Below are 12,466 nucleotides of genomic sequence, written 5' to 3' on the forward strand. Positions count from 1 at the left end.
TGTGTACGTGCTCCCAGTCAGGGGCACGAACTGTCCAGGCAGTGCTGCTTCTGCTCAAGACATGCCTAGTGGAGCTACAGCACTGGCACAGCCCCAGACTTGGCACCAGCAAGAATCCACAGTGATTTTTTAGAATTACAAGCTACTTGATCCATTAGAATTTTGTCATATGCCGTGTAGAGAGCTTAGGCATGTACTTGCTTATTTACAGCAGCTATAAAATTATCCTCATTAGTGACCACAGCCACTCATTTTAAAAAATGGCACTGAAGTGCCTTAAAGGGAGGTGGCAAATAGGCACAGATACCATATAATAATGTACATAGAAGATAAATTGTCCACAAAAGTCACAATTTAAAATCCCTGGCTCCCAAGTTTATTTTTGCAGCCTGAATGATTTCCATTGACTGTATAGGGCTCTGTTCAGTTCACACAACAGGGATGCATGATACCCACTTGAGAAGTATATGAGGCAGCATCTAGGTCCAGGCAAGGGAGGGGATGCTGAGAAAATGCTGGTTTGTGGAAAAGGCAGCCTTCAGGACATCAGAACATTTTCAAGATCCTACCTGTATACTTTGGCAAAGGAGTATTTAAGAAGGAAGCATAAAACAAACATTTTCTTTTGTGGCTTCTTTGTTCAAGAAGATTCTTTTGTGTATCAGGGACAATACAAAAAACAAGGAAATGCTGACTGAAATAAGAAAGTTGGGAGTGGTTAATACCACAGGTGTGCTGGAAGTAGAAGGAAATGAGAAGAGGAAATCTCATCTCAAGATTTACCATTAAAGAAAAAAAAAAGCCTTTTAGAGTAAAGTGACAAAATTCTCGTCTTCACATTCTCTTCCTCTTCCTCATATGGCTGCACATAATCCTGAAAAAGTGCTACCTTAAAACCTGAGGAATGCACAAACTGGGTATATGTGGGTCCAGAAATCCCACACTGTCCAATCCCAGCCTTCAGGAACCTGCAAAGAGATGTGCTCTCAATATACAGCAGGTTTTGGCACTGCATTATTCCTGCATAAAGAGTGCTTTTAATTGCTTTGTAGACTTTTAGGTGCTAAATTAGGGCTCTTCAGAGCAGAAACGGAGGTATATGAGATACTCTTTCAGTGCTCTGGTCCCCATTTCTGTGTGCACTCTAAGATATCCTGTGGGCTGGATAGAGATGAATACTAATCAGATGTAATGATTAGGGTGGCAAATATCTAATTATTTTATCCTCCACTGAAAAGTTGGAGCAGGCTGGTGTTGAGCTGCTACAAATTAAGATGGCTGTGATTGTTGTTTAGTACGTGCATTTCCTCATATTCCAGTTTGTTATGGTAACAATGGAAAGAGACATGAGGAGATACTTCCTGTACCTTAAATTTAACTTCCATATGTTTCCGTATTTCTATATTTCAAAATCCCTCTTTTTGCTTGTACTGCTCCTGAGGCCAAGGTTGATTTTATACATTGTTGACAACATCCAAATTTGAAAGAAACACAATCTGATGTTTTCTGCCTATTCCAAACCTGATTTTTATTTTGAGGAAAATACTGGATGAATTACAGCTTATATAGAATTTTCATTCAGTTCCAAAACCTTTATTACATGTATTTTGGTAATACCAACCTATCTTCCTAGTGTCTTCTTTTTTGTAAAGATCTAGAAAATGTAGGTATCTTTGGTTCTGCAAGGAGCGCAAAAATGCTGAGAATACTGAAGGGTTTGGGCATTGTCCATTCTTTGTTGGACAACTGGAGGTTTATGTTAAATAACAGATAACAATTTTTCACTTAGGAGGTGTTTGAGCACTGGATCAGGTTCCCCAGGGAAGTGGCCATGGTACCAAGTGTCACAGAGTTCAAGAAGCATTTGGACAATGCTTTCAGGTACATGGTGAAATTCTTGAGTTGTCCTGCACAAGGCCATACTCAATGATCCCTATGGATTTCTTCCATCTCAGCATATTTTAGGATTCTATGACTAATCCACAGTGTATCCTGGTAAAGCAATGCTTCTTTCACTGGCAAAGCAAATGGATAGTGCATGCACAATAAAGATTTACTTGATTGTTCACGGATCTAGGAATCTGGCAGGTACTAACACATTACTCTCAGTTGTCTGCTGTGATAAATCAAGTGTCAGTCTGCATGAGCTGTTGTTTAACATCCCACCTGATTAAATTCTTAGGCATATAAAGATGTTCCACTCCAAGCAGTTTGAAGAGCAGTAAACTTGTTTAGGAGTGGAAGACTCAAGTTTGCATCAGTGTGGCACATCTGCTCATCTGTTGGCTATTCAGCAGTGAGCCACCCTTAGACTCTCCTTGGAGGATGTCACAAACCACCTGGCAAACCCAAAGCTATCTTCTTTCTAGCCAAATAATGTTTGTATATTTTGAGAAGAGAAGACCCATAAAGAACATAAAATAACTTGTCGATCTCTGTAGGAAATATGTTTGAATCTTCCTTGTGTCACATGGGTGTATTAATCTTTGGGCTGCTGATTATTTGCAAAGGGAGTTTCTTTCCATTGGCTTTTTTTTTTTTTTCCTTTTTCCTTTTCTTTTTTCAGTCTTTAGCACTTACTTCCCTGTAAAGCAGTAGGGTGCACCATGGGCACAGCATTCAGGGTCACAGAACATGTCTCCAATTCCATTTGGAGAACACAGGCCTGTGGACAAATATTTTCAATAGTCATTGAATTCTTTCTGCGAGCTGATTAAATTTATGTGTTCAGTAAGGTTTTCTGAAAAGTTCAAGAAAGAACTTCCAGGCATCACAATGGAAGCCAATGGCAAATACAGGAGTAAAATTACCTCACATCCCATGCAGGGTTTGAAGTTCAGTCTCTGGTTTATTTTTCCTTGGCAGCAATACAGATGCATTTTGACAATGCAAATTTTAGCTTTAATGTTCAGGCAGGGAACTTATAGGCAACTAATAGCTCAGCACAAGTACCTGACAGGAACTCAGAACTGGCTGTTTCGATTTGCAACAACAGTTGAGCTGTACCTGTCTTGTTTTGAACCACCACTGGCACTGGTGGGTTTATTTTTCCTCCTCTGAAAACAAACAAACCAGGAAAATACTCTTCACAGTCTCCTTAGTTCTCCACTACTGCAGTTTTCCTGAGTTCTGGCTCAGGGTGAGTGTAAAGACAAGGAAAGTGTGCGTGCAGTGGATGTTGAGCTCAAAACCTGTGTAACTATTTTGCAGTGTCACAAATGCCACCTGTTTTCTCCCTTGGGATCAAGACCAGATGGGCAGTGGCTTCTACTGAACAGAGTTAATCCTTTATGTAGCTAATCAACTCTTGAACTTTTGCTCCCTGAAAAAAAAAAGCATTAGAGAATAGGAAATGCCTGGTTAGGCCTCATTAAACCATTGCTGCCAGGCACTGTAAGATCATGGATAATGAGGACCTTGCTTTTCAAGGAGTTAAGTGTTTAATTCTTTCTGATCCAAAAATTGGTGCAAATATCACCCATCTGGAGTTATTCTAATGGCTACAACAAAAGCGTGCACCTGATTTTACCTTCAGGCTGGTTTACAACCCTTTTCCTGCCCATATTCTTGTCAATAGAATCATCTTTCTTGGCTGTTTTTTGTCCAAACTACTGGCCTGGGCTTTTTCTTTCTAGCATACAGCTCACATGGATGTGAAAACATCTGGCAACTGCTACAGTACCCAGATTTTGCTTACCCAAGGTTGGATTTATCTCTTTAAATATTATTTTAACCTCTACCTATCTCTTCTTCTTTCTGAATCACTTGAACGATAGAGATTTCTTCTCTGGTTTTTGTCTTCTTTATCTAGAAAGTCTTTTAAGTCCTTCAAAAATATACGTGTTTCTCTCCTTTACTCCTTGAATAAAAAAGAGCTACCAAGAAGTGCTGAGATATGCATTCAAAGAAAAGATTAAATTATTATTTCTAAAGCAAATGGAAGGACATGTTGACATGAGGTCTTCAAAAATCTGTCGTATTTATCATCAGAATAATTAACTCTTTAGAAGGAAAATATTTATTGGCATTTAGTGGTGGTAGACATATCAGGGTTTAACGCCTATTTTAAAATGTGGCTTATCAATAAACAAAATAACACCTGTCAATCCACCATCCTTAAAATCAGCACTAGGTGCCTTTTCAAATATTATGGCTTGACACAGAGTTTCGTTGAAGAAGGGACCAGAAGCATTTTCTCTCTACATTATCAATTACTTATGAATTGATCAATAGTTATTATGCTAACATTAGTGTCCCTAGTCTTGTTTTCCTTTGGATAATTCAGAATTCGAACAATGTGTTTCTCTGGTTTCAGACTGTCTAGATAACCAAACTTTGGAAATCTCTGTACTACCACTTATGGGCTTTTAAATGCACTCTTGTGTTTCAGAGTTATTTCAGAGGCGTTGAAGTTTGCCAATATCTTATTCAAAAAGCAGTTATTTACTATCTACTGCTGCAAAATAGGAAAGATGGTACTGTGGTGGGTTGACCCTGCTTGGAATTCTCTCTCCCCTCTTCCTTCCTTTAAGCTTTTATTTCTGACTGACACAGTATGCTGCATTCCTTTGGTCAGTCTGGATCAGCTGTGTCCCTTCCCAAGATCTGGTGAGGGGGGAAATGCTGGAGAGGCAGTGCTGCTGCTGTGCCAGTGCTGCTCAGCACCTGCCAAAACATGGGTGTGTTGCCAACACCCTTCTGGCCACCAAAACAAAGCCCAGCACTGGGGAGGGCTGCTGGAGGAGAAATGAACTCAGTCTTATCCAGACCCAATACAAGTTTTTATAGCTACACCATTTCTGTTCTCACTGTCTGCACTTTGGATTTCTTAATGATGACATGTAATCCTGAAAATAAGCATCTTCTCTTGATTATTTGACAGACAGATGGAAAGAATTAGATGGGAAAATGTCTAGAAGGAATGATTCATCAGGAGACTGAAGTACTAAATGACAGTTAAAGGGAAGAGGATGAGCCTTTTCTCTACTTGAATAAAAACTTGTGAGCAGGAAGCCACTGCAATAGGTGCAGAGTTGAATAAAAATGAAAGGGCCTCTTAGTCACCATTTCCATTTCCTTATTTTAATAAACTGAGATCAGTAGCTTGAATGGTTTTGGAAGGATCATGCTGAAGATCAGAGAAACAGTGCCTATACCAAATGCTAGCATGTGTCTCTGTGGGTATAGCACATCTTTTCCTTTTAGGCTCTGTTCTCTATATTTTGGTCATATTCCCATTTAAGACCACAGCTAAATACACTGCACTGAAGCAATGCACAACAATGTTAATTATAGACTCCAGTACTGCAACGTTTATTTCTAAAAACAACAAAGATGTCAGCATAATGATTTTATATTATTTCAACTGCAAGTCTAAATAGAATTAGTCTGTTTTCTTTCAGCTCCTCTCCTTTTTCCTTCTCCTCCTCAGTCACAATGATTCACTTCTGATCATCATGCAACAGAAAGAAAACTGCAGAATTTCCTTGAAGAGAACTTTTGTTTTCTTGATGTGTCTGTTTTACTGTGCTCAGGATCCAGCACTAGTAGGTGGACACAATTAAGCAAGAGCTAAATTCACTCACAGAACATTTACAAGATTGTACGATCCCAAAAATCCTTTTGAAAAACTCTTGAAAATATTAACTTAGGAATATCATAGGCATGCATACTGTATTGTGATTCAAGAAGTATGTAGCAAAAACTGACTCTTCAAAGACTACTTTCAGGGCAAACATGCTGGAAATTCAAAGTAAATGAGATACAAAGACAGACAGAAGAACTAATACAAATTTTAGAAAACTTACACAAATCTAGAAACAAAGACGAAACCAAGAATGGGACCAGTGCAGAGAAGGCGGAACCAGGGTCTTTTGAGTTGCATCCAGTGATGAGGCAAGAGACACTGAGCATGAACTGAAGTACAGAACATTTCCTCTGAACATCAGGAAGCACTTTTTGCTCTGAAGGTGACCAAGAGTTGGCACAAGTTGTCCAAGGAGGTTGTGGAGTCTCCATCCTTGGAGCCATCTGGATATGGTCCCAGGCAATCTGCTGTAGGTGGTCTTCCTCAAGCAAGGGGCTGTAAAAGGTCCCTCCAAAGGTCCCTTACAGCCCCTTCCTTTATTCTGAGATAAAGATGCTACAACAGATTGAACAGCATGAAAGTAATGCAAGATTTCTGATGTTCAATTTTTAGTTTCTGTTCACTCTCCCAGGTTTGTGAGTAAAGTTTTCACTTAGAAAATGTTATTTAGTTTGGGATAATTTTCATACTATGTATTTACATGAAGAACAGTGTTTAGCTGTCTAGATTTAACAGTAGTACCATTAATTTATGATACAGAATAAGCTATATATTTTGGTAATGCTAATATTTGCTAGTGCAGTGTTTGTTTTGTTCCACTACAACATTATAACTGTGTTCAGTCTGTTTGTCAACAACTTTTGTTTTAAATATGCTCAGCTCTTCTAAGGTCATTACCATATTAGTCCAAGTGTTGTATATATTTATACACTGCATGGACCTACAAAGAACTGGATTTTCAGTGTCCCCTTTTTATTCATTTTAGTCTAGTTCTTTCTTCTCACATATTTGGTCTTTTTTTTTTTTTTTTTTCAAAAAAGCTTTGTGTTTAATCCACACAATATTAATGCAAAATACTCTCTGTGTGAAGAAAAAGTTTCTTTTGGCTCCAGCACTCCTGGAATGTCAGCAAGCAATTGGGCATACAAGCAAACTCTTTTGCAATTACTTCTAGAGAAGTAATTTTTTTGCATGCTGTCACTTTCTTTTACTTTTTTACCCTTTTTATTCCCAGAGATCTCTAAGCCTATCAATCTGCACACTTTCCTGCATTTGTTTTTAAAATAAATCACTGTTTTCCTCCTGCCATTTCAGCAGTAAGAGAAAGAAACACACGAAACAGAGTTCAATTTTTTTGATATCATCTTCTAACTGGTCTTTCTTAGTGATTTACTGTGTTTTTTCTCAAAATTCATTATGATTTTTGTCTACCTTGAAAGTCTCTTTCATCAGCTTATCTGTGTTTTGAAGGTCTTTTGGAGGTCTTTTCTCCTCAATTTTCTTTCATCTTCTCCTTATTCTATGACTTCCTGTGAACCCCACAGAAAACTGATTTGCCACAGCATGAAGAGAATGAGACTGTTGGACTGTCCTTTTCTGTCACCAGTTTTGGCCCTGCTGTCCCTTGAGTCCACAAGAGACAGCCCAAGAATCAGATGTTCAGCAATCTCTGCATTGAAAGCTTTGGGGAACCATAGCCATGACAATGCAGATATTAGGGTAATGATTTTTTGCTGATTGTTCTATGTTTAGAGCAATGATTACATTTTTTTTTAAGGGGAACATTTCAGCAAAACAAGTTTTTTAAGCTGGCTTTGCTAGAAACGGAATCTGTGTTTAGCTTAAAAGAAATACAGGAATCAAGCAAATGGTAACAAAATTCAGGTGTAAAATGGCAGCAACTATCCACTCCCCAGCTTCTACAATTGTTCTTTTCAATTTATCCAACTTAAACTTTCCCATTGCCAAGGCAGAATTTTATTCTCTGGAAACATTCTATTTTCCACCTATGATTGCAGTCCTTCTGGTTCTTTTACTAGGTATGAATTGAGGCAGTTCAAATCCTACCATCAATTATTAATTACTTTTTATTAATTGACTAATCAGGTTTACAACCCAGACAGAAAATGTAGCCTTCATTTGATTTGTGTCTGGCTTAATCTATAGTGTCTTCACTCAGTAATTTATTTCCTTCCCTGTTGCTTGTGCTTCTTGTGTCTCTGCCCAGTAAAGCATTTATAACTGCATAGTTGTGTTTTGTCTCCTTTTTAATTGCACTGGTAGCTCAAGCAGAACTCCACACCTTTCATTTCACTAGCAAAGCTCACAAGCTGCTGCATACAACTGCTACCTGTGATTCTGAGTCAAATTTTATTTTAAAAGAATTCTGAAGCCCCTCATTCTCAGATTTTCTAATTTTTCATATATGATCCCTCTGTATACTGCAGATCACCTTGGCAATTTTTGACTAAAATGACACTGCTGAATTTCCAAGTAAGATTTCGAATATAAAGACAAATCATAACTTCTTTTTTTTTTTTTTTTTTTTTTTGGAAAAAAAAAAAGTATGTTAATCTCGCCATCTTTATTAAGTTTGCCCTTTTTTTTGAGATTTCTGTTTTATTTTAGGCAGTGTGACATTTCACATATTTTTACTTCTTTCTCTTTTTGTCAAATACCAAGATGTTTTTCTCTTCTTAAACTAAGTAGTTCTGCAAGATTCTGAGTATCTCATGATGTATAGAGTATTTTGAACATCACCAAATGCTCAATATAATTTTTTAAATTGCTAATTAGAATTTAATTTACCAGGAACAAATAAGTTTGGTTTTGTTTTTTTGTTAGTTTGGGTTTTTGTGTTTTGTATTTATTTTGTGGTGTTTTTCCCACAGAGGAAGAAGGAGAATGTGCTCCATGATGCCTTGGCAGGGGTAGCTGAAGTGCTCACCTTCCTTTCTAGGAAAAGGTTGCAGAATTAAAGCTGATTTGTACTGAGCATTTAAAAAAAGCCTGGTGGTGGGGTAACCCATGATGTAACCCATGCCTTCCTCATGTATGACTTTTGCAATTTACTACACGTCCAACCTGGCAACTGGACCAGGATCAAATCACCTTCCCCACTGTGTCATTCCAAAAAGATATACAAATCCTGCAAAAGCTCTGTAAAAGACAGTTTATTTAGAAGCTTTTTGGAGGGCCTCTTGGACACAGGCTTCTGAGAGCAAGACAAAGCTCCTCAGTGATGGATGACACTTTGATAGCTGGAGGAGCTGGGGCAAGGAGATTGACCTCAGAATATTTTTAGTGCATTTCAGTTTTGTGCTTTTCTTTATGATTTGCAGAGCATCAAAGTTCTTTTTTGGTGGCAAACTTGCAGCTTTCATTTTTTTATGTAACTTAAACTTTAGGTTTTAGCACTTAAGGAACATCAGCTCTCAAAATACACTTTGCTGTCTGCACTGCAAGCTGCAGCTCTTAAAGAAGAAGGAAGTAACCAGCAGACATATCATGGATCACATTGCCTAAAAAAAATGAAGTAAATCTGCCCAGTATCATTAAAGTGCTATAAATTGTATCCAAAACAGTTAGAAGGGAATTTCTTAAATATTCAATGGTTCAAAAAATATTTCCCAGCAGCGTCATATTTCACTTTGCTTACAGGTTTGGCATACCATCTTTATTAATTTAATTAAATGGATTTCTAGTAGCTGTGTGGTATTTTCCTAGACATACTATGAAGAGCTACTCAGAATATTTTCAGTTAAATGTTTCTGTTGAAAGCTGTTATTGCAGTCTTTGATCTGCAGCATGAGTTTAAGGACAATCCTACTTAAAGAATAGAAAAAGTATGGGTTTTAGTTGGAATCTCAGCATTTTAAATGTGCTATTTTCTCTAAGTACTAGAGCCATTATGAGACCTTAATGTAGAAAAGTGGATGCTTTCTGCTCTGAGAGGAGAATGAAGTTTTTTATATACTAAAATTTGACTAAAAGTTTTTCAAATCCTCATGAGGTTACTAAAAGTTGAAAAGTAGAGGAACCAGTTTAATTTCTATTAAAAAAGTATAAAAATATTTTAAAATGAGGTTATATTAATAGCAAAGAAAATTTATTTCTTTGCATTATTTTGCTTCCTCATGAACTTCAGTTTTGCTGGGCTTAAATGACCTCTTAAATTGTACAGGACTGCAGCTTCATAAAACATCAGCAATTAATCTGATCACATACATTAGTCAACTATTGGAGTAGATGTTTCTAAAACATGCTTTGTGATCAAGGAGCAATAATTTCCTCAAAAAAATCCTGGACAGGAAATCAAACCATTTAATGGAGCCTCCCAGCTATAAAATCTGATCTATATTTTAAAGGAAACTCTAAACAGAATGATAATAAGACATATAAATAGGGCTTTACAGATTTCTTGCTGAACATAAGGCTTTGGAAAGCTGTCAAACACTTGAAAACATAGGAATAAATATACTCCTTCATTATTTTTAGACACTTCTCAGATTCTTAAGTAATAAAAAATACATGCCACAGTATGTGCTCAAACTGTGCCAAGTAGCATATCAAGCCATGGCAGAGCAAGTTCCTGCACAGTAGCCGGGCCAGTCATTTCAAATCATTTCAACATCAATTGACAGAATGTAGACTCATTAGTAAAAATTCTCAAACACATTATTAATACCTTGAATCACTGCAATGTGAGAAATTCTTCACATAACTTTCACACCCTGTCATACTATCTTATTTTTTTCTGTGAGAAAAATTGCAATGAAATCAACACTAGGTGCCTGATTCAATATGCTTATGGATATTCACCCCAAATGAAATAATTCAGTAATATCTGCTTTCTACAGATACACTACTGAGCCACTTTACTGGCAGAAACATTTGCAAAACCTAATGGTTTAAGTGAAGAGTTTAAGAGACTATTTTCAATAGAATGCTGTTTTAGAATTACTTAGAATTGGGGTTTTAGCACATATTCTTTTATAATCATTTGGTGAACAGAAAACCAAGTCCTGATCTCCAAGAAAGGTTCAGGTTTTCAGAACTAATTACATGCATGAAATTTTCTTATTCATTTTTACATAAATTATTCAATTAAAAAATTAAGTTTTGAAATAATTACAAAAGTTTCTAAGCCAGCTCATGCATTCAGTGACCAGAAGCACGTCCTATCCTAAATTCCCAAAACACTGTCAGAAATTCCAAAATAAACTCTTCTTATTTTATTGAATCGAGTAACATTTAATGGGATTAAAATTGAAATCTATTTTATTCACTGCCAGGTCTACCTGTCTTTTGATCTCTCATTGAGAGAACAAGAAGCAGCTGCTGTTATGTGAGAACAGAGGACATGGTCTTGAAAGCCAAATAGACATAGAACAAAATAGAGGTTTATTATCTTCTCCTCCACAGAGACAGAAGTATAATAATGCATTAATTCTGGTTTTTCACACTTTCTCCTCTTTTGTTCAATATTTCTTCTTGCCCTGAGAGAAGAGTGGGATGTGGCACTGAAACACTGTGAGGATGCTTCTGTGTGTCAGAAAAGCCTTCCAGAAGCTGTTCTGTCACCCTGCAGAGCTTCTTCTCCCCTCTGGTGCCCACAAGCCAGGAGCAATTTTGATGCTGTTTCCATATATCCAGGTAACATTTTAATGATCTTTTATACCCTCAGAGTCATGGAAATGCAGATAAACAGGTCAATCTCTAGACCAATCTCCTCTGCCTAGCAAGCACAAAATCTCTCCAAAGAGAATATTCTGCACATGCACACAAAATTATTCAGTCACAGCTGAATAAAAGTGAGAAAATAACCAGTAAGTACAGTAAAAATCAGATTCTACCTATGTTTGTCATTAATAAATTTATTTTTGGGCTAGTAGTGTACAAGGAAGGTGACATACAATTTTGATTCTTTATTGAAGGCAGATATGTAGTTTGTCTTTTTCCCTGAACAGTCATAGTATTGAGGAAGGTTGTACAAATAAATTCTAAATCAGATATTTAATTTTATAAAAGTTGAGAATTGATCTGGAAAATCTGGAAAGGCAGCTGTTCTCTGCATCATGAAGTACAGGCAGATAGAAAATTGGTAAGTCACCATGGGGTGCTGACAAAAATGGTCACTGATGATTGAACTATGAAATCAAGAACGTTGTTGTATAGTTGTTACATAACTTATGTAATTAAAATCACAAACTGTTGGTGATACTCTGAAACAAATCAAACAAATTCTACTATTGGTAATCACCCAGCTCATTAATATATGTCATAATATATGTCATCAGACATATAATTTTAACTTTATTCCAAAAGCTAACATAACTTTCAACAGCCTTAACAAAAGGTTGTATTATGTTTGAAGTTTCATTAAATATGTCATGTTTTATTTAGCATAGGTGAAATGCTGGACACCAATATTTACACTTCGAAGTTCTAATTCAGATTTTTTGTTTGAACTCACCTGCATTTTTTTGTGCACCTGTCAAAATGCTGGAGGCTGACCTCAGGCTATGTTACTTTCCTATGTTTGTTTGTGGCCCCCTAACAGAGTATTTCTTCTGCTTGCCAAAGTCACCCACAGGCAATGTACTCTGGTGTCCCTTCTCTTTCTCCTTTGCTTGCTAGTCACTATGCTCAGAGAATTTAGCTGCTTCACCTCCCACTGCAACTTCATTTCTCCTCTTTTCTATGACAAATAAAACTGAAATCTGATTTTAACTATTAAAAAAATTATAACTTCACTCATAGGTTTTTTTCTTGCAACTTAAACCAGTCCATTAAATACATTTGAAGGGAAAAAAAATCCAGTATTCTTCAGATCTGACATCTCTTGTACAATGTCTGAAGAAACATATCCTTTTTTGC

The sequence above is a fragment of the Erithacus rubecula genome (assembly GCF_903797595.1).
Source record: "Erithacus rubecula genome assembly, chromosome: Z".
In the NCBI taxonomy this organism is placed as follows: domain Eukaryota; kingdom Metazoa; phylum Chordata; class Aves; order Passeriformes; family Muscicapidae; genus Erithacus; species Erithacus rubecula.